This window comes from Puntigrus tetrazona, chromosome 21 (genome assembly GCF_018831695.1).
Source record: "Puntigrus tetrazona isolate hp1 chromosome 21, ASM1883169v1, whole genome shotgun sequence".
NCBI lineage: Eukaryota > Metazoa > Chordata > Actinopteri > Cypriniformes > Cyprinidae > Puntigrus > Puntigrus tetrazona.
Window position 1 is genome coordinate 13,143,671 of NC_056719.1, and position 5,734 is coordinate 13,149,404.

Consider the following 5,734-nt stretch of genomic DNA (forward strand, 5'->3'; position numbering starts at 1 on the left):
CCTAGAAGTGCTTTAAAGGTTGTTTCTCAGCGAGAGAATGCTTTTTCATGCAGTTTCAAAGCAGAATGAGCTTTTTCTGTGTGTTTCTACTCTTGGACACAAAAAAGTCATATTAGAGCTCAAAAAGCACAATTTGCTTAGTTCTTGACCTTTCATGAACAGAAATGCTGTTTTAGTGCTTCTTAGCAAATGAAGTCAAAACAAGCCTAGAAGTGCTTTAAAGGTTGTTTCTCAGCGAGAGAATGCTTTTTCATGCAGTTTCAAAGCAAATTGAGCTTTTTCTGTGTGTTTCTACTCTTGGACACAAAAAGTCATATTAGAGCTCAAAAAGCACAATTTGCTTAGTTCTTGACTTTTCATGAACAGAAGTGCTGTTTTAGTGCTTCTTAGCAAATGAAGTCAAAACAAGCCTAGAAGTGCTTTAAAGGTTGTTTCTCAGCGAGAGAATGCTTTTTCATGCAGTTTCAAAACAGAATGAGCCTTTTCAGTGTGTTTCTACTCTTGGACACAAAAAGTCATATTATAGCTCAAAAGCACAATTTGCTTAGTTCTTGACTTTTCATGAACAGAAATGTTGTTTTAGTGCTTCTTAGCAAATGAAGTCAAAACAAGCCTAGAAGTGCTTTAAAGGTTGTTTCTCAGTGAGAGAATGCTTTTTCATGCAGTTTCAAAGCAGAATGAGCCTTTTCAGTGTGTTTCTACTCTTGGACACAAAAAGTCATATTAGAGCTCAAAAAGCACAATTTGCTTAGTTTTTGACTTTTCATGAACAGAAATGTTGTTTTAGTGCTTCTTAGCAAATGAAGTCAAAACAAGCCTAGAAGTGCTTTAAAGGTTGTTTCTCAGCGAGAGAATGCTTTTTCATGCAGTTTCAAAGCAGAATGAGCCTTTTCAGTGTGTTTCTAGTCTTGGACACAAAAAGTCATATTAGAGCTCAAAAAGCAGAATTTGCTTAGTTCTTGACTTTTCATGAACAGAAATGCTGTTTTAGTGCTTCTTAGCAAATGAAGTCAAAACAAGCCTAGAAGTGCTTTAAAGGTTGTTTCTCAGCGAGAGAATGCTTTTTCATGCAGTTTCAAAGCAGAATGAGCCTTTTCAGTGTGTTTCTAATCTTGGACACAAAAAGTCATATTAGAGCTCAAAAAGCACAATTTGCTTAGTTCTTGACTTTTCATGATCAGAAATGATGTTTTAGTGCATCTTAGAAAATGAACTCAAAACAAGCCTAGAAGTGCTTTAAAGGTTGTTTCTCAGCGAGAGAAAGCTTTTCCATGCAGTTTCATAGCAAATTGAGCTTTTTCTGTGTGTTTCTACTCTTGGACAAAAAAAGTCATATTAGAGCTCAAAAAGCACAATTTGCTTAGTTCTTGACTTTTCATGAACAGAAATGCTGTTTTAGTGCTTCTTAGCAAATGAAGTCAAAACAAGCCTAGAAGTGCTTTTAAAGGTTGTTTCTCAGCGAGAGAATGCTTTTTCATGCAGTTTCAAAGCAAATTGAGCTTTTTCTGTGTGTTTCTACTCTTGGACACAAAAAGTCATATTAGAGCTCAAAAAGCACAATTTGCTTAGTTCTTGACTTTTCATGATCAGAAATGATGTTTTAGTGCATCTTAGAAAATGAACTCAAAACAAGCCTAGAAGTGCTTTAAAGGTTGTTTCTCAGCGAGAGAAAGCTTTTCATGCAGTTTCAAAGCAAATTGAGCTTTTTCTGTGTGTTTCTACTCTTGGACACAAAAAGTCATATTAGAGCTCAAAAGCACAATTTGCTTAGTTCTTGACTTTTCATGAACAGAAATGTTGTTTTAGTGCTTCTTAGCAAATGAAGTCAAAACAAGCCTAGAAGTGCTTTTAAAGGTTGTTTCTCAGTGAGAGAATGCTTTTTCATGCAGTTTCAAAGCAAATTGAGCTTTTTCTGTGTGTTTCTACTCTTGGACACAAAAAGTCATATTAGAGCTCAAAAAGCACAAATTGCTTAGTTCTTGACTTTTCATGAACAGAAATGTTGTTTTAGTGCTTCTTAGCAAATGAAGTCAAAACAAGCCTAGAAGTGCTTTAAAGGTTGTTTCTGAGCGAGAGAATGCTTTTTCATGCAGTTTCAAAACAGAATGAGCCTTTTCAGTGTGTTTCTACTCTTGGACACAAAAAGTCATATTATAGCTCAAAAGCACAATTTGCTTAGTTCTTGACTTTTCATGAACAGAAATGTTGTTTTAGTGCTTCTTAGCAAATGAAGTCAAAACAAGCCTAGAAGTGCTTTAAAGGTTGTTTCTCAGTGAGAGAATGCTTTTTCATGCAGTTTCAAAGCAGAATGAGCCTTTTCAGTGTGTTTCTACTCTTGGACACAAAAAGTCATATTAGAGCTCAAAAAGCACAATTTGCTTAGTTCTTGACTTTTCATGATCAGAAATGATGTTTTAGTGCATCTTAGAAAATGAACTCAAAACAAGCCTAGAAGTGCTTTAAAGGTTGTTTCTCAGCGAGAGAAAGCTTTTCCATGCAGTTTCAAAGCAAATTGAGCTTTTTCTGTGTGTTTCTACTCTTGGACACAAAAAGTCATATTAGAGCTCAAAAAGCACAATTTGCTTAGTTCTTGACTTTTCATGAACAGAAATGCTGTTTTAGTGCTTCTTAGCAAATGAAGTCAAAACAAGCCTAGAAGTGCTTTAAAGGTTGTTTCTCAGCGAGAGAATGCTTTTTCATGCAGTTTCAAAGCAAATTGAGCTTTTTCTGTGTGTTTCTACTCTTGGACACAAAAAGTCATATTAGAGCTCAAAAAGCACAATTTGCTTAGTTCTTGACTTTTCATGAACAGAAATGTTGTTTTAGTGCTTCTTAGCAAATGAAGTCAAAACAAGCCTAGAAGTGCTTTAAAGGTTGTTTCTCAGCGAGAGAATGCTTTTTCATGCAGTTTCAAAGCAGAATGAGCCTTTTCAGTGTGTTTATAGTCTTGGACACAAAAAGTCATATTAGAGCTCAAAAAGCACAATTTGCTTAGTTCTTGACTTTTCATGAACAGAAATGTTGTTTTAGTGCTTCTTAGCAAATGAAGTCAAAACAAGCCTAGAAGTGCTTTAAAGGTTGTTTCTCTTCGAGAAAATGCTTTTTCTTGCAGTTTTAAAGCAGAATGAGCCTTTTCAGTGTGTTTCTAGTCTTGGACACAAAAAGTCATATTAGAGCTCAAAAAGCACAATTTTTCTTAGTTCTTGACTTTTCATGAACAGAAGTGCTGTTTTAGTGCTTCTTAGCAAATGAAGTCAAAACAAGCCTAGAAGTGCTTTAAAGGTTGTTTCTCAGCGAGAAAATGCTTTTTCATGCAGTTTCAAAGCAGAATGAGCCTTTTCAGTGTGTTTCTACTCTTGGACACAAAAAGTCATATTAGAGCTCAAAAAGCACAATTTGCTTAGTTCTTGACTTTTCATGAACAGAAGTGCTGTTTTAGTGCTTCTTAGCAAATGAAGTCAAAACAAGCCTAGAAGTGCTTTAAAGGTTGTTTCTCAGCGAGAGAATGCTTTTCATGCAGTTTCAAAGCAGAATGAGCCTTTTCAGTGTGTTTCTAATCTTGGACACAAAAAGTCATATTAGAGCTCAAAAAGCACAATTTGCTTAGTTCTTGACTTTTCATGATCAGAAATGATGTTTTAATGCATCTTAGAAAATGAACTCAAAACAAGCCTAGAAGTGCTTTAAAGGTTGTTTCTCAGCAGAGAAAGCTTTTCCATGCAGTTTCAAAGCAAATTGAGCTTTTTCTGTGTGTTTCTACTCTTGGACACAAAAAGTCATATTAGAGCTCAAAAGCACAATTTGCTTAGTTCTTGACTTTTCATGAACAGAAATGCTGTTTTAGTGCTTCTTAGCAAATGAAGTCAAAACAAGCCTAGAAGTGCTTTAAAGGTTGTTTCTCAGCGAGAGAATGCTTTTTCATGCAGTTTCAAAGCAAATTGAGCTTTTTCTGTGTGTTTCTACTCTTGGACACAAAAAGTCATATTAGAGCTCAAAAGCACAATTTGCTTAGTTCTTGACTTTTCATGAACAGAAATGTTGTTTTAGTGCTTCTTAGCAAATGAAGTCAAAACAAGCCTAGAAGTGCTTTAAAGGTTGTTTCTCAGCGAGAGAATGCTTTTTCATGCAGTTTCAAAGCAGAATGAGCCTTTTCAGTGTGTTTATAGTCTTGGACACAAAAAGTCATATTAGAGCTCAAAAGCACAATTTGCTTAGTTCTTGACTTTTCATGAACAGAAATGTTGTTTTAGTGCTTCTTAGCAAATGAAGTCAAAACAAGCCTAGAAGTGCTTTTAAAGGTTGTTTCTCTTCGAGAAAATGCTTTTTCTTGCAGTTTTAAAGCAGAATGAGCCTTTTCAGTGTGTTTCTAGTCTTGGACACAAAAGTCATATTAGAGCTCAAAAAGCACAATTTTTCTTAGTTCTTGACTTTTCATGAACAGAAGTGCTGTTTTAGTGCTTCTTAGCAAATGAAGTCAAAACAAGCCTAGAAGTGCTTTAAAGGTTGTTTCTCAGCGAGAAAATGCTTTTTCATGCAGTTTCAAAGCAGAATGAGCCTTTTCAGTGTGTTTCTACTCTTGGACACAAAAAGTCATATTAGAGCTCAAAAAGCACAATTTGCTTAGTTCTTGACTTTTCATGAACAGAAGTGCTGTTTTAGTGCTTCTTAGCAAATGAAGTCAAATCAAGCCTAGAAGTGCTTTAAAGGTTGTTTCTCAGCGAGAGAATGCTTTTCATGCAGTTTCAAAGCAGAATGAGCCTTTTCAGTGTGTTTCTAATCTTGGACACAAAAAGTCATATTAGAGCTCAAAAAGCACAATTTGCTTAGTTCTTGACTTTTCATGATCAGAAATGATGTTTTAATGCATCTTAGAAAATGAACTCAAAACAAGCCTAGAAGTGCTTTAAAGGTTGTTTCTCAGCGAGAGAAAGCTTTTCCATGCAGTTTCAAAGCAAATTGAGCTTTTTCTATGTGTTTCTACTCTTGGACACAAAAAAGTCATATTAGAGCTCAAAAAGCACAATTTGCTTAGTTCTTGACTTTTCATGAACAGAAATGCTGTTTTAGTGCTTCTTAGCAAATGAAGTCAAAACAAGCCTAGAAGTGCTTTAAAGGTTGTTTCTCAGCGAGAGAATGCTTTTTCATGCAGTTTCAAAGCAAATTGAGCTTTTTCTGTGTGTTTCTACTCTTGGACACAAAAAGTCATATTAGAGCTCAAAAAGCACAATTTGCTTAGTTCTTGACTTTTCATGAACAGAAGTGCTGTTTTAGTGCTTCTTAGCAAATAAAGTCGAAACAAGCCTAGAAGTGCTTTAAAGGTTGTTTCTCAGCGAGAGAATGCTTTTTCATGCAGTTTCAAAGCAGAATGAGCCTTTTCAGTGTGTTTCTAATCTTGGACACAAAAAGTCATATTAGAGCTCAAAAAGCACAATTTGCTTAGTTCTTGACTTTTCATGAACAGAAATGCTGTTTTAGTACTTCTTAGCAAATGAAGTCAAAACAAGCCTAGAAGTGCTTTAAAGGTTGTTTCTCAGCGAGAGAATGCTTTTCATGCAGTTTCAAAGCAAATTGAGCTTTTTCTGTGTGTTTCTACTCTTGGACACAAAAAGTCATATTAGAGCTCAAAAGCACAATTTGCTTAGTTCTTGACTTTTCATGAACTGAAATGTTAAAAGTCATATTAGAGCTCAAAAGCACAATTTGCTTAGTTCTTGACTTTTCATGAACAGAAGTT